Genomic DNA, 26,022 nt, shown 5'->3' with positions numbered 1-26,022 from the left:
TTTCAGGGAGAGTTGACACATTCTGTTTTTGCTTCCCCAATTTGCAGTAGAATCTCTTCGGGTTACTCTCAAATATGTGGTTTTGTTTTATCCTGTTGTTTGCTTCCTCATGGTTTTTTTTAATCTTCATTGTTATAATTTCTATTTTGACTTTGGTCTTAGCACCCAAGCACTTGAGGTCTTTGTCTTCGATTTTGTATTTGTTCTTTATTTTTTGGATTCTTTTTTTAAATTTTTTTTATTTTTGGGCTTCTGTTTCCTTTCCTGAACTGTTGTATCTTTCCGACTTCCTTCCTCAGTTGCTCTGTTTGTCTCTAATCTCTGTTTCCATAGTGGGATTTGGCTTCTACAGTGTGGCCATAAAGTCTGGAAACATAGCCAAATATACATTATAAATGATTTATTGACATTACATTACAAATACATGATATGTTCAATGATATTATTACATGACATGTTCAATGTGTTGTCCCTCATGAGAAATGCACAGTTCAATGCGCTGTGCAAAATTGCAATGAATGCGGTGCATTAATGCAGCATTTCCATCAATCCCTGCACATTCATCCATGATGCGTTGCCTCAGATGATTTGTGTCTCTGATTTTCACTGAATAAACCTGTGCCTTCAGCATACATATGAGGGACAACACATTGAACTTGTCATGTATTTAATGTAACCTTTCCTTCCCCATGCCTCATGCGTGGAATACATTTTACATTGGAGGATTATCATCTTCTCATCAACACTACAGATTTCAGTTTGTAGTTTTCATCTCTGGAGTCTTGTCTTTGATGGTGGAGAGACAGTTAGCACCTTTACAGCTTCTTGCTTTGGTGCATAATCATGTCTCTTTGCAAGCTGATGCAAGCTCTTTTCCCTCACTTGAGAAGCTGCAGTCATTACATCTTACAGCACAATTCCCTACTCCTCAGAGTGGCCACACAGACACAGGGTTTCCCCTATAGGAGGCCTGTGACTCTTTGCTTGCGATGTTTTTCTTCTTTTTGTCAACACAAGATGTTCCAACGTTTCCCCGTTCCCCTTGTTCATCACCTCCTCCTATTATACTGAAGGCCCCTCCACCCCAGGATCTTCAATGCAGCTCACCCAAGAGTCCAGACCATGCACGAGTCACACAGCATTGCACTCCACTCACTTTTCTCCCACCTTCATTGCCAGGGCTGACGTCTGCCATCAGGGTCAATTCCCCAGAATTTCCCGATGCCTCGATCAAAGTATCACCACGGTCTGCCTCGCAGCGCCGGCCTGACCTGCCCATCACAGAGCAGTACATATTTCATGTCATTCCCATCTCCACATCCCAATGGTGGGACCCTCAACCACAACCACACCAATCACATTTCCCTTCAAACGTTTGGAGTTTCATACGGTTCATCGGAGCCTTGTCTGTTCATGAAGTGCCATATCGATCTCTCGGAACCAGTGTTAGCGGCGCTTTGTGGGCATTATCTGTGTTTGTCTGCTATACACTCCCAAACAGCTGGACGGAATGAGTTGAAAATGAGTGGTTGTTTGCGTACTGCTCCTGATAGGGTTCTCGAGGGTAAATTGAATTCATAACCATCCGTGTTCATGGAGGGGGAGCATGCAAATTCTCTCTGCTAAGGTGTATCGGACAGTGCCACTGTGAGTGAGTATTTCTAGAGCATTCCCATCGTGGCAAGTTCTCTTAAATGAAGTATTTGATTCTGAGTACATCAAGGGAGGAAGCTGGACCCATTTGACTATCTGTTAATCCACTTACCTGTTTCCTTTCCTCATGCAAAGATGGGGAGCCGGGATGGAGGTGGGGACAGAGAGAGAGAGAGACAGAGAGACAGACACACAGACAGAGAGAAAGGCAGGGGTGATGTGGTGAAGGGCTTTAAACTGAAGGATGAACCCATAACAACCATTTCCAACCATGTCAGATGAAATCAAGTGGCTAGAAAAACATGTTCTTAAACTGTCTCCGAGCATTTCCTTAACTGAGCTGACCAAGAAGGATTTGGTTTGTAATGTGTGTTACCAAGATTGGCTTACATGGCACTGCAGATTCAGGAAGTACACATTGCAGATTAGAAAATGTAAATATTCTAGTTGTTGCATGCCTTCCATCTCAGTTGAATAAGGAAACTGTTCACTTGTTACCTAATCCTGTACTCAATCACACAAATTAACACGACAAGAAGTTTGTTGATGTCTGAGGTTCTGAAAGTCAGATATGCCTTCTGCAAAACGAAGTTACAGAAGAACACAAAACAGACCAGAAAGATAACATTAAACGAGGTGAATCTGGATCTGTACCCACATGGTGAAAGCATTGAAGAAACATTGTTGTCCGTTGCTTAGTATGTCAAAACAACAGTTTAGTACATAGAGTATGGAATGCCACTGCTGCTGTACAGCAAATATCGCCTCACTGAACGACAAATTACCGGTGCAACAATGATCATTTCACAAAAATAATATTCTTGTGGCAGTCCATTGATTCCACCAGGGCACAGTTTGACTGATGTGGTGTTTCCACGCATTCAGATGAACTGTTCTGACTTAATTGAGATGTCATACTACTCCAGTGGTATGGCAGAGTTGATGTTTGTTTGCTGCCACTGTTCTGTCGAGGTTATTGAAACTGACCAAGAGCTTCGGAAGAAATATAAAACTGTCCTCCCAATTTTTGAAACCTGTAAGGCAGCTGGGATTGAAGTTGTGTGCATGCAGCCATACGGAAAGAGCAACTGATGCATTTCTACAATGAAGAGAGCAGTGTTCTGGTAATTAATCACATGACAGTTCTTTTCCTGGCTTTAATCATGTGTAATACTTTCATATTTATTCTGCATGTGAAATAAAAGAAACGGGTGAATATTAAACTGTTTACTGATGAACATAATTAGTTAACAACATCAGGTGAATTAGCAATAGTAGTGGTTGTTTTAATGATGGAATACTTTTGTGAGAAAAGGATCTCTGGAAAAAAAAAACTGAAAAAAAAATTCCCGGCCCAACTGAACCTATTTTTTGTGGCTTGTAACTGGAAACAGAGGATTTTATTCTTTTTTTGTCCCAGGGTTTGGAAGATGATGAGAGGCTGGATAATTTGGGTCTCAGTTGAGTCTGATGTTGGGCTTTTTGTGTGTGGGTGAGATAATCAGGGTTGGAATTTGGAATGGGTTCAGAGTGCTGGTGATAATTATCAAACCTATTCTTTTATTATAATCTATTCTTCATCACCACCTTACAAAGATCAGCATCGTCTGTATCCTCTATGACGGACTACATGCTCCATCTGAAGGCACTAATTGTCGACAATGCACTACGTCATCCATCAAGATTGCTGAAATCTATGGAAGGTCCTGACAGAAAATATCCTTTACTGAATCATATACGATTCGTAAATACATAGATTAATTGTAAGTTTTTAATACATTCATATTTAATTTGTTTCTATTTTATATAGACATTTACAAACATATATATATATATATATATATATATATATATATATATATATATATATATATATATATATATATATATATATATATATATCTTCTTCTTTCAGCTGCTCCCGTTAGGGGTCGCCACAGCGGATCATCCGTATGATCCGCATTAGTGATTTGGCACATGTTTTACGCCGGATGCCCTTCCTGACGCAATCCTGGTCGCCTCTTACGACACAGGGATATGGTACACCTATTTTAACCGGGGTATACTGGTACTCATTTCGCCGACCTCAGAAGGATGACAGGCTGAGTCAACCCCCTGGTGTATTAATTCAGTGGCCCAACGGGGCTTGAACTCAGGACCTCTTGGATCCCAAGCCGCTGCCCTAACCACTGCGCCAACACCAGGATATATAATATATATATATATATATATATATATATATATATATATATATATATATATATATATATATATATATATATATATATATATATATATATATATATATATATATATATATATATATATATATAGTTGCGAATTCGCGCCCGCCAGCGTGCGATCGGCCACGTGACTCGAATCGCGGCACGTCGCCCACCGGACGGACAATTCTGTCGTGGCCCTCTCTGACTAATGCCGGGAGCTAGTCACGGGTGGGCCTTTCGGCCTCACCACGATCGTGCCAATCGGCCACCCGCATGGGATAGGGTTGTTCGCCAAACTTGACCTACCTAAGTACCCACGCGGATGGTAAACCGGGCGATTGCACCTCGCCGCAGGTCGACTCCGGACACGGGCCGCTTAAGCGGTCCGTTCCGTACTATCGGGATAACCGAGCGGTGTTATCGTCGGCCTCGACGGTTCCGATTACTTATCGGGCGTATTAAGCCCACTACGAACCCTTTACGTGAAGCAAGATGGAGATTCAACAAAGGGAAGGACGCAGCGAAACGGGGAACAAGTTCACACAAGCACTTTATTCACACGACACACGGAGAGCACACATATACAGCCAAACAGGATCAGAATGCACATAAAGCAAATGCAAGAAGAAAAACAATAAAGCAACGACGACGCAGAGCTACAACCGACTAAGACCGACACACGGTAACACTTCACAGTTTTACTTCACAAGACACGGCACCACAAGTTCCATACAAAAAAACCCCCAAAAGAAATGGTGACTTCCCTTTTGGGCTGTCGAGTCACTCTCCTACGTCCATCGACGTGGTCCCACCTGGCCGCGACTCCGTGCCCTGGCGTGGTAGGCGAGTCCTCTCCTGCGTGCCTCGCGCCTGCACGTGTTGGCCACTCGACGCCACGGACCGGGTGTTCGGCGCTATCCCAGCGCAGATAGAGGGGGGGGGGAACGTGGATGCCCGAAGTCGGGAGAGGGGAATGGCGGACGCTCCTTCCCGCCAGCAGGGTCTTGCAACTGCCCCACAAAAGACCAGGCCAGCGGCCACCAGGACGAGCGAGCCGGAAGACGAGAGCGAGAGCAACCACGAAGCAAGAATATCCATCAAACTGCTTCGCCCGTCCCCGACTTTTATATCCCGGAGCTCCGCCCTGTTGCTCCGCCCCGTTCTTTTCTCCACCCCCCTTCGAGGCACTTCGAGAAAGGTCTCGAAGAGGGGCGTTCCTCCTCCCTGGCCGCGTCACACCGCGCATCCCCCAATCGGGCGCCAGCTGCCCTCCCCTCGCTTCTCCTCCCTCACACCAAGCGCGGAGAAGAATGGCGCGAAAAGCCCACCGAGCGTCCTCATTGGTTTTTATTTGAAATAAAAGATAGAGAAAGAAAAACGACTGACTCAAAGCGTCGCAGCCCGAATGAATCACATTTATTCCCTCTAAACAATGGGTTTGGGGCTAACTACACATGTACTTAAGAGATACCTCACCTACGGGACCTGGATGGTGGTTTGCGAATTTCCACAGCCGTAACAATATATATATATATATATATATATATATATATATATATATATATATATATATATATATATATATATATATATATATATATATATATACATATATTAATAAATATCTACACACATTTATACATATTAATAAATATATATATATATATATATATATATTTATGTATATATATATATATATATATATATATATATATACATATACATATATATATATATATACATATACATATGTTTGTTTATAATATACATATATATGTATATATTTTTCCCTATATACATATATATATATATATATATATATATATATACACACACATACAAACATCATATATATGTATATGTAAATGTATATACATATATATATATATATATATATATATATATATATATATATATGTATTTATATATCCATTATGTATTTGTGCTTTTCTTTGAAGCTCAAATATTCTTTTCATAAAAATTTGAAGACAACTAACTTGATGATAAGTTTTAATAAGATTCATAATTTATGTATGATGTAACAAACTTCTGGATGTTGTGCTGAAACAACCAGCATTGTCTGATTTATAACAGTAATGGCACATCATCAGCATATATGTCAGTTTATAATGAACACAAGTCCACTGATCAAGACTACCAACGATTACCCAGTTACGGAAACCTTTTTGATCGACCTTCATACATTACACCTGAGCCATGATTGCAGGATTGTGGGACCTGAAATAATTTTCAAGTCTGTGAGGTTTTGCTCCACGTCAACACTTATTGTGCATACCTTTGAGTTTGCAGGGGGTCTCGGATCTCTCTCAACATTAAGGATGCTTCCAACAATCATTGAGAACCTTTCAGGTGTTAACCTTGTAGTTTACACATGGCCACTGTGTGCTGGCTGTCCTTTATCTCTGTTATTCTGTATACAGATCAACTGATAATCCATCCCTGATGCTGGCTGACCCTGCGAATGAGACAGGTGTCTTTTTCACTGCAGATGAGATGCATGCGGATCAGGTGTGATTCCTAAGTAATCGCAAGTTCGTTGCACCTGGTTAAGAAATTACAATGTATTTTGGTATTAATTATCAAGTATCAATGAATTGTTCGATGCTTGTCTCTTTAATTGGCAGGTGTGGTTATTGAGCATTTAAAAAGTATCGATGCTTGAGCATTTTCAAACACCACAACCGCGACAATGGTGCTTTGGCTATTAAAAAAAAATGAAATTTCGACATTTGTGTTAATTCCTGAAGACCATGATGTACAATCAGAAATGAGGACCATGCTTCCATCGAGTAGTGATAAAGGTGATGCCAGATTCCCACCCAATGTATACCCAGTTTCACAGTGTGTCCAACCAAGCACAGAGGCCTGCTTTTCTGGCAGCCCCTCAAACAGCGGGAATGCTCCAAGTGTCTTTGCTTGACTCAAATATTTCAGGTGGGCCATGGCAGTTTGGTGGGCCAGACACACACACTTGCCGAAGATTGATGGCACATTTTCCTCCCTTGTCTCAGGCTGGGTACAAGTTGGAATTCTGCAGGAATTTTGCCAGAGCTGTTTTTCCAGATGTGTTCCTGTGCCTGACCCCTCCCTCAAAAGATGGGATGGACAGTGGGACATTCCATGCATATGGAAAGAATGGCTAGTAAATGGGTAAAAGGGCAAGTGAGGGAGCAGTGTATAAAGGGTAAATGCAGGGGAAGGAGTGGTAGTAATTTGTTTGCTGAGATGCTAGTTCATCAAATCCAGTTTTCAGTTATTATTTTCTCATTATGATACTGTTTCAAGCCTTTTTTGTCCAGCATGAAATGGTACATCTCATTCCCACTCCACCCAAACTCCCTTACTGATTACACTTTTCAGAAGAAGCAAAACGAGTGACTGGTCTTTCAGTGTTTGGGGCTTAGCTTTACCTGCACCAGGACTAACTTCCCATGGGTGAACAAAGCACAGTAAGGATGCTTTGCTCTCCTGTGACATTAAGAGGGGAGTATGAGTTTCACCATGACTGTGTATGGATGAAGAGGGAAAGTGTTGTGAGCATATAATATGCAATAAGATGTGAATGAAGTAAGATTTGTCCGTTCTAATGTCGCAGTGCCGATGTTTATGTCTAAAAATCCACTGTCCGTGACATGTGGAAAATCGAGGGAATTCTGGGATCAAACTTGCAGAATTTTTTTTTCCCAAACCATTTATATTTCATATGATTTTTTTTTAAAAGCTGTATTTCTCAGATGAAAATTAACAAAGGTGCTTTTTCTCCATCTAATAAAGCCTCATGAGAGGCTGCCTTACATTCAGCTGCACATTCCACCTGGATCAACGATTCCACACCACATGCGACTGCAATGACCCCAACACCCCGTCGGACGTGCGGTTAACCCACGGGTCACTTTTAACCATTTCCAGGAAGGGCCCTGAGGCTAGAATCAACCATTCTTAGTCACTTTCATTTTACAGGATTTCTCAAAGCCACTTGATAAAAGTGAGAACTGATTAAAGGTGGTGGTGTACCTTTGTTCGGGACACACTGCATCTGCACTCACAGTACCCGCTGACATTATTGTGCTTTCAGGGAATTTGAGGCATGAATGCCACGCAAAAGTCCTTTCGTACCAGTCTTAAGTGGTATGCCAGCAGATCACGTGATTTCATTGCCTCATATGCCAAGCTGCTCACATAAAGCAGTCACTGTGAGAATCGAGAACACAATTACACAATTAGTTATCGTGTGCAGCCTTTGGTTGCTGTGCTGCTCTTGCAGTGCCCCTCAGAAGGACGACAGGCTGAGTCAACCCCACCCGGTGTTGATTCAACGTGAGAGGGGCTTGAACTCGAGACCCGAATGTCGTAAGCCAGCCACCTTAACCGCTAAGCCAAGACCAGGCTTATAAATCAACAATAATGAATAGTATAGACTTATCCCTTGCACTATGCAATGCAACAAAATACAGAGGATGTAAGAAAGAGCCAGAGGATGCATGAGTTCAATGTATTAAATACATGATTACGTGTTGATAACATGCTCCTCGACTTTCAGCCACATTTACCTGTCATTCAGACGTCGGGCACGCACCATTATGACGTGTCACCGCTCTGGCTAATATTGGCTTTCCGACACACCAGCTGTTGTTGACATCACGAGTTTCATGCCTCACCAGAGCACGATAAATGGAGCACAAAACAAAACTTGTGATGCACGTATTTCGTTTCAAGTAGCTGTGCGTTTTTGGAAAAAAAAAACAAGCTCAAATGAGCTAAGAACCTCGTCCTCTTAATGATGACGTCATAAAACGAATACGACGTCATTGTGATGTATCAGGTTTGCGATAAATTATCTGTGCTAATGCCCGGCTTGATTCCCGCAAACAAAATTCAAACAGCATGCCTAGTTTCAGAGATAATTTTTTAGGCGATTTCCATTAGCGGTGATATTATGACGTCAACTTTTTTTCCTCAGAATAATTTCCAAAATCGGAGATGGTTACTGCCTGCGCGTGGGCTTTGTGCATATACATGGCAAGTTTCACGAAGATCCGATGAAAACTCTGGGTTGTGAAACAAAAAATGTCAAAATAGGAATGACGTCATAAAAATTGATATGACGTCATAGTGATATATCATAAATGTGCGGTAATTCATCTCTGCTAATGCCCTGTTCGATTCCCGCAAACAGAATTCAAAAAGCTTGCCGAGTTTCGGAGATAATTTTTTAGCCGATTTCCATTAGCGGAGATATTTTGACGTCATAACTTTTTTTTCTCGGAGGAATTTTCAAAATCGGAGATGGTTACTGTCTGCGCAGGGTATTTTTACATATATATGCCAAGTTTCAGGAAGTTTCAATGAAAACTGTAGGCTGTGACACAAAAAAGTCCACGAGAAGAAGAAGATGAAGAATAACAACGTGAGTAAGACCTAGAGATCCTCCACTATGATCTAAAAAAAAGTCCACAAGAAGAAGATGAAGAACAAAAATGTGAGTAAGACGTAGAGATCCTCCACGAGGATCTAAAAAAGTCCACAAGGAGAAGATGAAGAACAACAACGTGAGTAAGACCTAGAGATCCTCCACTAGGATCTAAAAAAGTCCACAAGAAGAAGATGAAGAACAACAACGTGAGTAAGACCTAGAGATCCTCCACGAGATCTAAAAAAAGTCCACAAGAAGAAGATGAAGAACAACAACGTGATTAAGACCTAGAGATCCTCCACGAGGATCTAAAAAGTCCACAAGAAGAAGATGAAGAACAACAACGTGAGTAAGACCTAGAGATCCTCCACGAGGATCTAAAAAAGTCCACAAGAAGAAGATGAAGAACAACAACGTGAGCAAGACCTAGAGATCCTCCACGAGGATCTAAAAAGTCCACAAGAAGAAGATGAAGAACAACAACATGAGTAAGACCTGGAGATCCTCCACGAGGATCTAAAAAAGTCCACAAGAAGAAGATGAAGAACAACAACGTGAGTAAGACTTAGTGATCCTCCACGAGGATCTAAAAGAGTCTTGCAGCAAAACAATGAGTGTTTGGATCCTGCAAACGAATCAGGAGAAACATACAAGTTCTCTGAACAATCACAACAGATAAACATCAAAGATTTTCTGCAAGCAAGTGATTATCTCCAAGGATATGCATCAAGGGACTTGGACACAGGAGGAGGCCATTTGGCCCACCGTGCCTGCACTTTATTAACATCACGACAATTCAATTCATCATTCTATTGACTTAATTTCACTGCAGGGCAGAGAGCGGGAGGACAACGGTTGGGTAGGAACAGGGACATCATCAATCATCAGGTTGGTTATTTTATTTTCATATTGGGGGTGTATGGATGGAGGGGATTTTGGAGTGCAGAATGAATAAACACTGACAGAACGTTCACCTTTAGACAAGACCCACATACAGATATCTGCGGTCTGCACAATCACTACATCTGTATACAATCGTCCATCAGCTACTGAGAAATCCTGCCAATATGGAAGTACCCGAGTTTTCTATTTTACTATCAAACAAACTTATTTTTACTGTTATGAAATTATCCATTCCAATCCATTGCGACCATACTCTGCACAGAGCGTCAGTGATGCCGAAGCAGTTCCCAAGGCTAATGGGCGCAATCCTGGACGGGTCGCCACTCCAACACAGGAAACTCAAATGGCTCAATCATCCCAGCAAGCTGGTACTCATTTTACCAACCTCGGAAGAATGACAGGCTGAGTCATCAGAAAGATGAGGTATTAATTCAACAGCCAAGCAGGATTTGAACTCAGGACCTTAGGACCCCAAGCCCACCACCCTAACCATTAAGCCGACACCAGGCAGATGAAATTATCATAAAAGCATAAATGTAGTTAAATGAGTGAAATAAAACGTTTTTCAAAACATATTTAACTCGAGTTCATAGAACACCCCACCCTGCGCTGTCTTGAGAAACAAGGACATTGGCGGAGTCTACGAGCGTCAAATTTGATTGGTCGTGATGGCGTAAAATCTCGTAATATATTTTCCAACTACTGCTAAACGAAAGGGTTTTGAAAGTGCCAATAAGGAGATTTGTGTTCTTAGTTGCTTAAGTATGGGATTAAATTTAAATAAGATGGATATTTTAAAAGTTGTGGAACATTTTTTTCAGAAGTTTACCACTGTTGACGCAGCGTCTTTTACATCACTTTGTTTAAAATGCTGTTAGCTCTTCATAGCCTGGTGTTGGCTTTATGGTGAAGGCGGCTGGCTTACGATCTTAAGGTCTTGAGCTCGAGCCCCTGTCGCGCTGTTAAATAATGCTAGGTGGGGTTGACTCAGCCTGTCATCCTTCCGAGGTCAGCACAATGAGTACCAGCTTACTGATAACAGGAGCACTGCATCAGTGGTATAGCCACGCTCCAAATAATGATACAACCAGCAGTCACAGGCTGCATTAGGAATAATAATAATAATAATAATAATAATAATAATAAAAGTTATTCGTTCCTGTTGTTTGTGTCCTTTATGACGTCCTTAGAAAGAGTATGTTTCCTATTTGGCAGTCAAACAAGATTGTTTAGCAGAAAATCATTCCGGATAGACAGACAGTGTTAAAAAAAAATAAAAAATGATCTCACTCCTCTCTGTGCATGTGCGATCAGGACGAATTCAAGAGCAAAGTACTGCTAAACTACAGGTTCGTTTTCCGAATCATGTGCCGATTCGTGTTAAAAATATAACATTCCATTGAAATGAAGTCGTACCGCAATCATAAAGTGACATTTGGAGACAGAAGTGAACCAATTGCTTAACCCCACTTTTCACTCCGCGTGCGCTGGGTAACAATCACTCTCGTCTCGCGGGTGACAAACAAACAATGACATTTATTGGTCACTGATATGGTCACTGATAACTCATTTATGGTCACCAATGGAATCAATCTGAATGCTTGAGTTAACTCTGCAACAAATGATCTCACGTGATTTAACTCAATTATTTCTTTAAAATGCAAAACGATGCAGTCATTGCTGAATTCGAGTATGTAAATCAGCAAATGAGGATGAGCAGGGAATGGAGACAGGCTGTTCGAGCAATGAATACCATCACCTGCAGAGGGCATAACACAACGTCAACTGAATCGAAGATATCTCTCGTGAGCACAGAGAGCAAGACCGATCTCAATGAATCGGACATCAGCACAGCACTCGCTAAATCAGCACAGTATACAGCACAGTACATGCGGTGGATGCACCATTTTTCATGTGAGAAGTTTCAGCAGGCAATTCGAAACTGTGAAACAACCGTGTACAAAGAGATGTAAATGTTTTATCATCTGCTTCTGTTATGGCTAATAGGACCATATTGCCTATTATCCAATCATGCCGCCTGGAATATGGAGATTCTTATGAACCGTCGCCACTTTCGTCGGTCTTCGGCCCACCTTCCGATTTTATTCCATGCGATCTTCATTCTGTTCATTTCCTTATTGACGGTCCATCGCCAGGTCTCTCTTGGCCATCCAACCTTTCTCTTTCCATCAGGTGCCCAGCATATTGCTCTTTTCGGTAAATCTTGATCCTCTATCTGCAACAAGTGACCAATCCATCTTCACCTCCTAATTTTGATCTCTGCTGTGATGTTTTTCCTCCCTATTAACCTTTCAACCTCTTTCTTACGAGCCATGTCACACCAGAAGATTCTCAAGATTTTCTTATAGATGCTGTCGATGAAAACTTCCAGTTTGCTATTTATTTGGTGATTTTCCAAGATTCACATCCACATAGGAGGACTGACATCACATTGATGTCAAAGATCCTCAGGTTCGTTTTGGCATTTACACTCCTTTGACTTCAAAATTTCCTTGAGTCTCATGAATACACTCCTTGTCTTTTGTATCCATTGTAGTAGACCCGCATCTCCCTCTCCTGTTATAGTAACCATGGACCCCAGATATATAATCTTGTCAACCCCTCTAATTGGTGCATTGTTGCACACGATGTTGTTGTTGTTGGTGGTGTGTGTGGCAGGTATGTTCATGCTTTCTGTTTTGGCCGTGTTAATTTTCAGCCCCAATTGCGCCACACACTCTTGTAGCCTATTTGCTTTCTCCTGCATGCTATGTATGGACTGTGACATCAATAGGGCCATGGATTTAACTTACGAATATGTAAGACCTATTGACTTACAAAGAAGTCGTGTAAGTTTGGCGATGATGCAAAAAGGTCAAATTTTTACAATGATATATGCCTGATGGATTAGTTTGTACATATTCCACAGGCAGAACAAAGACGTTAGTATACCTTGATGTGAATTGCAAGTTCGTACACAAAGAACAAGCACATGTAGGAACCGGAATTTCAACCTGGGTTCACCTGTATCCTGAGCCACAGATTCAGATGGGAATACAAACAGGCTCGCCCAGCATGTTTGAAGCCTGCAGACACTGCAGTGAGACGGATCCTTATTGACAATGAACTGCATGCTGGGCCAGGGGTTCAGATGGCAACCTGCAAACGCTGCAGTCAGACAGATCCTTATTGACACAAAGGTGGACACTAAACTGCATGCCGACCTTGAGTTCAGTTGGGAACACTAACAGGTCACACCAGCAGGTTTGAAGCATGAAAGCATTGCAGTCATACAGATTCTTGTTGACACTAAGCTGGACACCGAACACTTATGGTGCCAAAATCGACAATGACAGTTGCAGGCTCATAAGGCTTTTCTATCACCCAACTGGTAGTTCTTTGAGTGAAAGGTCTAAGTGATCACAGCATTCTATGTAAACTGCTTCATTTTAGTGATATGGTTGGAAAAATTTAGTTTTTTGGCTGCTCTTAGAGCACCCTTATTCTGGACATTTCCATCTGTCTGTCTGTCCGCGAAACTTTGGTCAAGCCTAGGGGCTAAACTACTCAACCGATTACAATGGAATTTGGTATGTAGGACCAATATTTCTGGGAATCGTGTGCTTTTGAATATGGGACCCCGGGTCCTAGAAACGGCCCTTTAAAGTGGTCAAAAATCGAAAAAAAAATCAAAACAAAATAAATCGAAAAATCAAAGCTTATGCCAATTTGCCTTATGCCGAGTTCCCTTCATGCCAATTTGCAGCCCTAACAAAAAATATTTGTAGGAGGAGATAGGTTTTGGGCGAGTACATGTCGAACTTTTCAGAAACGGTTAATTGCGAATATCTCTTAGAAAAAGAGTCTGATTTTGATGAAACTTGGGTGAAATGTGTACAATGTGGCTAGCATGTACACAAAAATGAATGGTTGCTATGCACACCTCCGTTGCTTAGCAACAGCTAAAATACTTTATCATGCATCGTACACTTATTGTGGACTGTACAAAAAAAAAAAATCAACACCTCCGAGGGACCTGTTTTTTGTGCCCAAGGAGAATGTCTTACAGCATCATATAAAAAAAATATAATCTTTAGCGAATAGATAAATGGAATTACCAGGGCTGCCATTTGTTAGAGTCTCTTTGGAAACATGCCTGAAATTTCACAAGGCGGGTTTCTGGGCGCAAACTAAGAGGGCTGTGATAATCATATTTATTGTGCTAAATTGATTGATAGCATGTACATGAATATCGGCAAGTCGCGTCGGCCAGCTTTCCATCTGGAGCGAGCAGCCATGTCACCTACTGGCTTGTCACAATGTTTGTTTGTTTCAGGAATTAGAGTGATGACATTTATTAGCAATGACGTGACCTTGGCAGAAAGCTTCAGCAAAGAAGACAGAGCTCTTGTTAAATTCACAGTGATGCAGAATAAAAATGTACATGAAAGCCACCAAGAAATTTTTTTTCAATCCACTCCAACATTTGTCCGCACTTGAGAACTGTTCAGTGATGGGTATCATCGTTTGTGGGAGAACAATCAAATGTGCATGAAGAACAGCATTCAGACAAGCCTTCCCCACCGGATGATGTCACTGTAATTAACTAGAACAACACTCGGTAGTGTGTGCACCTCCACCAGGTTGAACAGTGTACCTTTTGCATCCCACCGAGAGGCCGGATTTTGATCCAGACCTTAGCAAAAATCTAATCAGCTTGTTCTCGTCATTTCCCCCAACTCATTCATCAAGTTTCATCCGAATACGTCAATAACCTTTTGAGACATCTTGCTCACAGACATTCAGACTTTAAACAGAGGTGAATGCATAACCTCCATCCACCTTTGGTGGCAGAGATAACAAGCTTGTGCCTCATGAACAATGCATCACAATTCATGAACTTGCAATGGAGTCGGCAGTACCCAAGTAAAGAGTTCATTATGTTGATGAACAGCAAAATGGTTAACAGGTTGTTAACAACCTTTTAATCCCATGCAGGTGACAACAATTATGAAGCCAGCATGCTGACATACTGTGTACATTGTGGATTACATTTTCGTAGGTGTCAATGACTTGCATCAAGAGTGGAGGAGTGGGGAGGCTGGGGGAAGGGAGGAGGGGAGGAGAGAGGTGTTTATGGAGTGGAGAGAAGGATTTTAAAAAGTGTTGGAAGCAAATGGAAGGAAAAAGAAACGAACAAACAACCAACTAATATATCTATACTATTAAAAGGAGATGTTTCACTTTTAAAAGAAAGAAAAATGCTCGTTCAAACCATTTGGTGCTCGAGCATCAAGCCTGAAGATAAGGTTCCTGCAATCGTTTGTTCTCTAAAAGAGAAAACCCACAAACTGCCAAGTGATCTGTGGAGTCTCCAAGCTGGCTGAAAGGTCAAGTAACTGGCTGTGCAGCTCATTCGAACATCATTCAAGTGTTTGTGGAACTGGCCAACAAGCCATCGATCAGTCTTTCTGATATAAAGTTGGTCGCCGAGAGTGCATGAGATACTATAAATTCCATTTTTGGAGGTACAGTCAAAATGGTCTGTAATATTGATGCAGCCATTTGGTTCTGAGATTGAAGTTGTAGGCAACAGCAAGGTTGCCCTTGAATTCTGCTGCCATGCACTCTCCGGTGGCCAGTGCATTGCGAACATTCACTTTCTCATCTGCGACATGCCCATTCACAATGTTGAACAAAAGATCTGTGTCTCTCTGCTGTGGTGGGTAAGGGGAGAAAGAAGGGGGTAGCTGTTGCAATGCAGCACAATAACTGTATTACAACATTTACGCAAACACCTAAAAGTTCCTGGTTGGAGGGTTAACAACAAGTTACCTTTAAAATGATTATGCTATTGTCAAAAATAGACACATCCATATTATTTTGCAGATTTTTAAAGTTCTTCCGAATTATGTCTTTGATTTGGAGACTACTGGGATAGTAAACCAAAGCCAAACAGATGCGGTAACGGTTTCAGAATGTTAAAGAATTGTCTGTCTGCTTGTTTGGGTACGAGTGACACCATCCTTACGATAACTCACGGACCGGTGTGTTGTGTGTGTTTGTTTGTCACACTACTCCAGAAGATCAGTATAACCCCAATTAATGTAGGGGTTGTTTTTATCTTTGCCGGTGGTTTTGGGGAGAGGGCGGTGAGGAGGGAGGGAGGGGGAACGGAAATTCTCCATGCAAAGGTGTATCGTGTCGCACCCCCTCCAGGTGGAGGAGGGTATTACAAGTCTCCACCATTTGCAGTACAGTATTCCTGTCCCCACGTTTTTGAGTGCTGTGAGGTTTCAGAATTATATGCAGAAGGTATGTTTTTGCTTCATGTCAGCATATACAGAGCTGTCAGTTACCTATACACGACCAAAATAAGGGTATGCTTGAGAAGAACGTGTTGCATGCTTGGAACAAGTTCGCCCGTAGGGTGGGTACTCTACTGGTCTATATGAACAGAGCACTCTGGGTACTAATGACGGGTATGCTTTTTTTTTCTTCTGAAAACAGCCGGGCAATTAAAGGGGAACCCAAATGCTGAGACCACTTTGACGCTAATCTATCCATTGATACCCTATGAAACAGATTTGATGTGTCTTTTTCCGATTTGTGATATATCTAGTAAGTTATTTTGCGATCAAGTCAAAATCGTCTTATTCTTCACGCTTCACCATGATATCACACTCACAAGTCGACCACCATATTTGTGCTGTCTACAGTACACGTTGTGGGACATTTTCACTCAAACGGCGAATAATTTTCCATTTTCTACAAATATGCCGAGTCGATGCAACCTTGGCAGTTGTAGTAATACAAACCGAGATTGTTTCATTCTACACTAATGGCTGAAAGACCCTAAGTTTGCCAGAAATTGGACGACGTTTGTCCGAAATAGCAGTGTCGACCAGGCCGACAAAATGTTTGCTTTTGTGTTCGGAACATTTTACAGAGCACGTTATGAAACATCAGAGGGGGCTAGATATTGTGGTTATCCACCATGATTGAGAGGGGACGCCGTCCCCATGATTAAGTGGAAGAAACAGCTGTCGCTTGAAACTGTAAGACCATCTCTACCTAGCTTGTCAAAAGCTAGCTTGTCAAAGTGGACATCTCTCTGACTGTTATTAGAGAACCATCTCAGCACCGTCGAGTCTGGCATTACACTCAGGCTGACTGGCAGGGTCTCCAAGCAGCCATCAAACTTCGAGACTGGTCTCCCATAGCAATTTACTGCAACATCAACTCATCCTGGGAATTCTTTCAAAGAAACTTGCTCTCCCTCATGCACAGATTTATCCCCTCTCGTCTTCAGTTGTCCTACCCTTCCTCCCGGCCATGGTTCACTGAAGCTTGTGGCGAGGCAGTTGTCCTGAAACGACTTGCCTTTGCCTCATGGAAAGCAAACCCAACTGAGGGTAATATCAGTTCCTTCCATATAGCTCAGAACAAGTGTGTGTCTACCCTCAGGAGAGCCAGAAAACAACATCTTTCTAATCTCAAGTCTCAAGTCTCAAACCTCTCTCACTCCTCCAAATCCTGGTGGCATCTCATCAAATCTGTTTCTGATGTATGTTCCCCCTCCATCCCCCTTACCTCAAATGGCCGCACTGCTGACAGCACACGTGAAAAGGCTGAATGCCTCAACTCGGTATTTGCATCTAAATCTTGTGTCAGAAACCCATCGCTTCCTGTACCCACATTACTCAGTTGCACCCAACTGTCCCTGGACTCTGTGTCCTATTCTCCTGACAAAGTGGAGAGCTTGCTGTCAAACCTCGACTCAGATTCTGCAACCGGTCCAGGCTGCATCAGCCCACATGTCCTAAAAACCTGTTCCTCTGCTCTTGCTCACCCACTCTCTGTTCTATTCACCCTCTTATTTGCTCGAGGTCATTTTCCATCTGCTTGGAGATCAGGAAACATGACTGCCCTGCATAAAAAAGGTGCAAAAACAGACCAATGCAACTGCAGACCAATCAGCCTTCTCCCAATCATCAGCAAGGGCATGGAATCAATCATCGCTTCAGACATTAAATCCTTCCTCTTCTCCAATGGCTTGATTTCCAATCATCAATCTGGTTTCAGACCAGGTCACTCTTCTCTGGATATGTTGCTTCTGCTCTCCCAACACTGGATGGAGGTCCTCAATGCCAGACATGAAATCAGAGCCATATCGCTAGACATATCGCGTGCATTTTGCATGCTCTGGCACCCTGCCCTGCTCACCAAACTCTTACTATGGTATCCAAGGCCATCACCACTCATGGCTCACAGACTTCCTCTCCTATCGCAGCCAACGGGTGGCCCAAAATGGAGTTCTCTCATCCCCTCTTCCTGTCCAGGGTGGAGTTCCTTAAGGCAGTGTTCTGGGCCATGTTATTTTTCTGGTTTTCATCAACGATCTCTATGACTCTGAAAATTATCTTTATCTCTTTGCTGATGACTCCACCCTCTGCCGTACCATCATTCATCCCTCAGACCGACAAGCCGCAGCTTCTTCGCTCTCTGCAGATCTGGGTAAAATCACAAAGTGGTCCATCACGTGGAACATGTCTTTCAATCATGACAAATCTCACACTCTCACTATGCCTCTCTGCAAGGACCATTTAGAACCCCCCCCACCTACTTTCTCAACAATCCTCTGGAAGAAGTCCTTTCTTTCAAGCTTCTGGGTCTGACGATCTGCCATGATATTTCCTGGGAAAGCCACATTTCCAAACTGGCCTCCAAAGCCAGTCCCTGGCTGGGAATCCTTCATCGTGCAAAGTCCTTCCTCGGCCCACCTGAGCTCCTGACCACACACAAAGCTTTTGTCCGCAGCCTGATGGAGTACTGCTCTCCCCTCTGGGCTGGTGCTCCTGCCTCCCACCCTTCTCAGTTTCATGCTGTGGAAACCAAGGCATTTAGGATCATTGGTATCTCTCATAATGAGGCTGAGTCTTTGGGCCTCTCACATTTTCACCGCAGGCTGGTCGGTGGTCTTCCTGTCTTCTACCGTCTCCTCTCCAGTCTCACCCCCACCCCCGCCCCCCTTCCCCTGTTCTGTTTGCGATATGTCACCACCATATTTCGGCAGGGTGCTCAACATCTGCCAACAACCCCCTTCTGGTAAAACTACCAAAATCATGAATCACTGCTCACCTTCACTTTTTTTTTTTTGTATACCTTGGTCGAGGCTCGTATGAGAGCTAACACACAACTCACAGCAAGGAGGCATGAGACAAGAGGGGCGGGAGTGGAAGGGACAAAACAGTGGGGAACAGACACATTAGGTGAACTGTGGAAGGGAGAGGGATGGGGATGGGATGGGGAACATGGCGAAGAGAAGATGGACGTTTCAGGGACTTTCAGGAAGGAAAGCAGGAGAAATGAAGGAAGTGGGCCTGGGTGGATTATCGGGGGTAGAAAAGATCGAGGATTTGGATGGGGGAAGATAAGAGGTGGTGGTGAACAGCTGTTTTGAAAGCCTGGAGGGAAGAATGGGAAAGAATAGAGTGAGGAAGTTTATTCCAAAGGCGGGAAAAAAGAGGAATGAAAGAGTGAAGATGAGCAGTGAATCGTGATTTTGGTAGTTTTACCAGAAGGGGGTTGTTGGCGGACCTTGAGCGCCCTGTGGAAATGTGGTGGGGACAAATCGCAGAGAGAGCAGGGGGGCAAGGCTGGAGAGGAGTCGGTAGAAGACAGAAAGACCACCGACCAACCTGCGGTGATTGAGTGAGAGGCCCAAAGACTCAGCTTCATTGCGGGAGATGCCGATGATCTTAAATGCCCTGGTTTTGACAGCGTGAAGCCGAGAAAGGTGGGAGGCAGGAGCACCAGCCCAGAGGGGAGAGCAGTACTCCATCAGGCTACGGACAAAAGCTTTGTAAGTGGTCAGGAGCTCAAGAGGGCCGAGGAAGGACTTAGCACGACAGAGGATTCCCAGTCGGCGACTGGCTTTTGAGGCGAGGTTGGAAATGTGACTTTCCCAGGAAAGGTCTTGGCAGATAGTGAGACCTAGAAGCTTGAAAGAAAAGACTTCTTCCAGAGGATTGTTGAGAAAGTGGATGGGGGGGTTTTGTAAACGGTCCTTTCGAAGAGACATAGTGAGAGTGTGAGATTTGTCTGGATTGAAAGACATGTTCCACGTGTTGGACCAGTTTGTGATTTTATCCAGATCTGCAGTGAGCGAAGAAGCTGCTGCTTGCCGGTCTGAGGGATGACAGATGGTACGGCAGAGGGTGGAGTCGTCGGCAAAGAGAAATAGAGGATTTTCCAGAGAGTCCGAGAGATCATTGATGAAAACCAGAAAAAGAACAGGGCCCAGAACGCTACCTCGAGGAACTCCAGCCTGCACAGGAAGAGGGGATGAAAGAACTCCATTTAGGGCCACACGTTGACTGCGACAGGAGAGGAAGTCTGCGAGCCATGAGTGGAGATGGCCTTGAATACCATGGGAAGAGAGTTTGGTGAGTAGAGCAGGGTGCCAGACTGTGTCAAAAGCACGTGATATGTCCAGGGATACGGCTCGAATTTCCTGTCTGGCATTGAGGACCTCCATCCATTGATGGGAGAGCAGAAGCAGCATATCCAGGGTAGAGTGACCTGGTCTGAAACCAAATTGATGATTGGAAATCAAGCCATTGGAGAAGAGGAAGGATTTCATGTCTGAAGCGATGATGGATTCCATCACCTTGCTGATGATTTGGAGAAGGCTGATTGGTCTGTAGTTACAGGGATCTGTTTTTGCACCTTTCTTATGCAGGGCAGTGATGTTAGCAGATTTCCAAGCAGATGGCAGATGACCTTGGGCAAATGAGAGGGTGAATAGAACAGAGAGAGGGTGAGCAAGAGCAGAAGAGCAGGCTTTGAGGACACGTGGGCTGATGCCGTCTGGACCGGTTGCAGAATCTGACTCGAGGTTTGAAAGCAAGCTCTCCACCTTGCTCCACACTCTTTCATTCCTCTTTTTTCTCACCTTTGGAACAAACACCCTCACTCTGTTCAATGTCATTCTTCCCTCCAGGCCTTCAAAAGAGTTGTTCACCAACACCTCTTATCTTTTACCCATCCAAAACCTCGATATTTTCTATCCCCATTAATCCACCCCAAACCCACCTCCTTCAAATTCCCTGCTTTCCTTCCTGAAAGTCCTTGTAATGTCCATCTTGTATTCCCCATGTTCCCCGCCCAATCCCTCTCTCTTCCACAGATCTCCTAATGTCTCTGTTCCCCACTGTGTTGTCCCTCCCACTCCTGCCCCTCTTGTCTTATGCCCCCTTTGCTGTGCCTTGTGTGTTAGCTCTCATATGAGCCTCGACAATGTATACCAAAAAAAAAATTCTGATTCTGTGGGCCTTTAAGGAGAGATTTCTTCCTCTCCATGGATGGATATCTGATGTGGTTTGTCGTTGATATATCCTTTATATACTAAGAGTCGAGTAAGGATGCAATATGTAGCATTTCTTTAAGCCTTTGATATGCTCATGAAACTGTAGCTCTTACCTCGTAGACTGATCATTGGCCTGTATTTTTTGTAGCTTCTCTTCCTGTCTTGCTCCCTCAGCCTTCTAACCATCCCGATAACCTACTCCAGGAGGCTGACAGGATGGGTTAGAGGTTTGCCTGTCCCTCTAAGGTATCTAGCCAGGGTTCGAATCTCGGCCTAGCTATGAACTGTCTGTCATCCTGGTGTTTCACAGGTACGGTGATTCATCAATTTGTGTGCCGTCCCTCGTATGGCCGTTAAACTTGGCATTGCATCTGCCAGCATTAGTTGGCAGACATCAAAGATCCCACGGTGTCCTTCATGAAGAGTCGACGAGCTATCCCTCATGGCATTCTGGCCAAATTCCAAATTCTTTCCCTAGCCTACAGAGGGCACTGTATCAGCAGCACAGCAGTTTCCTCAGCCATGATGGTACCCATAGCCTTGTACTGCATATGAAAGAATAAGGTACTCCAGGATGCATACATTTTTCCAGTAACCCCCTCCTGCCTGACAACTCCCAAAATCCAAGCTTCAAACCTCAGCACTATTGTTCATCTTTTCTCCCATTTGTGGAATTGCCTACCAGAATCTGTTCAATCAGCCTGTTTATCAATGCATGACATCTCAATTTGCCAACCTGGGAACAACTCAACAAATGACACCATAACTGCAAAAATGTTGGCGAGCGTGCCATATCAGTAGTGGCAGAGTATTTGCTTGGATAAGGCTAATCCCACATGTTATTTTCTTGAAGAGATGAAGCATCAAACTCGTACTCCATTTTCGGATGAGATCATCATGCACATATTAAGTTGATCTGTGTGCATGTGCCAACGTGTCATCAAAAGTCCAAAACAATAATTGTTCAAGAGTGGTATTGAAAACCTCAGCCAAATTGCGAAAAAAAACCCACACAAACATTGCACATTGCTCCTTTTGGGTCACACTTCACTATCGGGGATTCTTCAAAAGGTGAAAAGCTGTTTCTGAATGCAAGTGCAAAGCCAGAATCTAAAATGCTTAGGCACCTGCAGGTGATGATACTGCTGTCGAATCGTTCCAGGCTTCCAGATAAGAAGCAAAAATCACTCCATTATGTTGTGCATATTCTGCTCCGATTCAGTTCGTACCCTTTGGCAAGGCCCTCTTCTGGTTCGTCTCACCAGTCACCACCCAGTGAACAAGTATTTTCAACCGCGGACTGCTTTGATACAGGTCGATCTACGTCTCATTTCTGCAAGCCACCCACGCCTTGCAATGACATACTGTTTCTCCCACAGGCCGATGTAACATTAATCTTTAATGGGTACCTGAACAATTCCTCGCCTTCCTTTTTCCAAGGAGGTTATTTATTAATCAGAGTTTAGTCAAAGCACCCAATTAAATGATTTCAGGGCGAACAGTATTGTCCAAACAGAGCTCGATACAAGGCAGCCACATTACCAAGCAACATGTCGATGAAGCATACACAGACACAAGATGGAAGGGTAGAGATGTGTTAATCAGCGGAAGATTCGAAGAATTACCCTTTGCTACTAAAATCAATGTTGATGTCTTTTAAATTTATGTCTGGTAAGCATATCTGCATTTGCTGACAGCACAAAGGGTGGTAAGATTCCCTTAGGGATATTCATGCACTGTGTGTTTGTTCATTCCTCAACCTGCAGCCATGTTCAGCACCCCCCCCCCCCCCCCACACAAGATTTCTGCAAAATCTATGGACACAGTGGACTATCACCTCTTGAGACATGTGGGTAAAAAAAAAAGGTGAAGTTCAAACAATCCCAGAATCATGTTAGTTTTGCAAAACGGCGTTAAATGGTTAATTATGCAACATTCTACATTTTGGGGGATGTGTGGGGGTCTAGGTGGGCGAGAGATGGAAGGATGAAGAGAGTCAGAGCCGAGCAGAGCATGCAGATGAACTACTAAACCAACATTCAGTTCGAAAAAAAAAAAAAAATTTGGGGGTACTCAGTACATCCGAACACCTGTTACCTGCAAGATCATTTCCACCTGTAACTCCAGTAGTCGCTCAGTCATACAGACTTCGTGCTTTTCATACATGTTCTAGCGGTGAAGAATCTGGCTGAAATCTGCACTGGATGAAGAACCGATGGGGTATAGTCCCGAGATGGGCCACTCTATGCAGCGGAACGAAGATTAACAACCCTGATGCACACATTAGCACTTTAGTCGTGCTTGCGTGGGTCATTTCCATCTCCTTCCTCTTGGCCTCACTGTATCCGCAGCGACTGTCGGCTAATTATCCCACTACATGAGGAATCGCAAGGAAAAGGAAAGTGTGCATGAGTGGCTGAAGGGTGCTGTAGAACAGTGAAAGAGTTGTTTGCATGTAAAATTGTCAGTCTGCAGAAACGTGGGATGTTTGAAATGTTCTCAGATCCGGATACAATAATCCAGGAAGCATGGTTTTTCAAACTTTTTTTCATCCCCCAAACCCTTTAACATATTCATCTGAAACTTGTTACATGGCTTTAATATGATAAGTTACAGAACAAGTTTGAGTTTCAGGGCATTTCATCAATTTTTACACAGTTATGCCCTTTTTGAACTTTGAAAATATCACATCGGTTGGGGACATATATTGCAAAGCAATTCTCGCTCTTGTTCTTAATTACGCCTCCCCCAATAGCATAGGGGAAGGCTTACTGCTGTTGTAGGGTTTGTTTCCACTGTGAGCACCCCAAATATTTCATGGCACCACAGAATTTTTTCGACCCATTAGGAGTACTAAACCACCATTTAGAATCAATTCATCAATCTATCTATCCTTCTAGTCCAGCAGCGTAGTCTGATATTTCAGATCAATTGTTCAAATTTGCATAAAAGCACCAAAATTGGTACACACGTAGAAAAATGCATTCCGAACAATTCTGGATATGGAGCCACCCGAGATTTGGCTGACCAAGGCAAAATCTCGAGTGGCTCCATATCCAGAATTGTTCAGAATACATTTGTCAACATATGTACCAATTTTGGTGCTTTTATGAAAAATCGAACAATTGGTTTGCTATGCTGCAGTACTATTCCTGGACTCCCAACCTTCCAAATTTCCGAGCTGTATTTCGGAGCCGGCAGGGAGTTTCAGAATGAAATTTTGCATCAATAATGTGAATTGAAAGTGCGCAAGGTTGATATAACACTTTATGATCGCAGAAATCTAGTTTTAAGTGCAGGTCTTTTTAATTATACACTTTATATACAAGCAAATACCACCCCTCACTTCGCTGATGGGAATATTCAGATAGGGGGAGAGAGAGAAAGAGTGTGTGTGGGGGGGGGGGGGGAGAGGCTGTTGTGGTTTCTCCACGTGCAAGGCCACACACCACGTCCTGAATTTCTCAGGCTTATCAAACACAGAAATCCTATTTGAAAATAAGTCTCGACGAGACAGATAGTTTACACAGTCCTGCATGGCAGGCATCAGTGTTGGCATGATTGATGGTTTGACGTCTTGACCCAATAGTGAATGTCTAGCCACTTGTAATATTGTGGCCGGATGGGTGGTGTGTGTGTCCTCACAACATCAGCGGGTACAGCATGGGTGTACATTGGATTTGGTGAGAAACAACCCGATTGGTTGTCGGTTGTAATCAAACTGGACGGTGATATAAGGTCAGTATACACAATTGGATACCGAGCGGCCTCTGCCAGAGCCCGGTTTGTGACCCACGACCTCATAACAGGGAAAGTTAACACAGTGCGGGTCAATGTGCTACTGTGACACAAAGCATTGGAGAAGGATCACAACACAATGGTTGTGCGCAAGGCATTAGTGTCTTGTGAGTTGTGTATGATCGTGTTATGGTGAAGAGACAGAACTTGTCTGTTGGACATATTTGATGACGATGAGTTCTCCATGGATGTTGGTACTGCAACATTGATGGCTGGTGAAAGGGGATCTGCCTGAAATGATAATGGTTTGAGTGATGTAGCTGGCTCAGCACATACCCGGGTATCCAGTGGAATACCTTCAATATTGTCTTCAGATAGAATGGATGGTGGTGGAGACATGGCATTCCTGGACAACAGCATCCCCACCTTCTCTGCAGATGTAGGTAATCCAGCTGCTGAAATATTGTCAAATTCGCCCCAACACAGAGCATTAGACATCACTTCCCGCTTCAGCTGTTCGAGATGTGTGTGTTGCTGCATAGCTTTCAAGCGTTGCTGCAACTGTTGCTGCCTGAGATCAGTCTGTTGCTGTGCAGCCATCAATTGTTGCTGCATCTGTTTCTCTTTAAGTAGCAATCGGGCTTCGTCTGATTTGCATCCCATGACAGCTCTGACAGAGGCCTCGGCTACTTCTGCTC

The 26,022-nt window shown here is 43.3% G+C and overlaps 1 protein-coding gene and 1 long non-coding RNA gene across 5 annotated transcripts in view; one reads left to right on the top strand and one right to left on the bottom strand.

The window, feature by feature from the left end:
* Positions 1-26,022, top strand: part of LOC147018445 (uncharacterized) — a 64,419-nt gene that overhangs the window by 27,766 nt on the left and 10,631 nt on the right. The window lies entirely within an intron of this gene.
* LOC147018444 (uncharacterized) overlaps positions 11,983-26,022 on the bottom strand; it is a 35,933-nt gene continuing 21,893 nt past the window's right edge. For both annotated transcript variants that reach the window (XR_015062397.1, XR_015062398.1), the window contains exon 4: positions 11,983-15,932. This is a non-coding gene — a long non-coding RNA (uncharacterized LOC147018444). The remainder of the gene's footprint in view (positions 15,933-26,022) is intronic.

The sequence above is a fragment of the Eptatretus burgeri genome, chromosome 10 (assembly GCF_056783735.1).
Source record: "Eptatretus burgeri isolate ZD-2024b chromosome 10, Ebu_testis_v1, whole genome shotgun sequence".
Lineage (NCBI taxonomy): Eukaryota > Metazoa > Chordata > Myxini > Myxiniformes > Myxinidae > Eptatretus > Eptatretus burgeri.
This window is presented reverse-complemented; position numbering and strand designations above follow the sequence as displayed.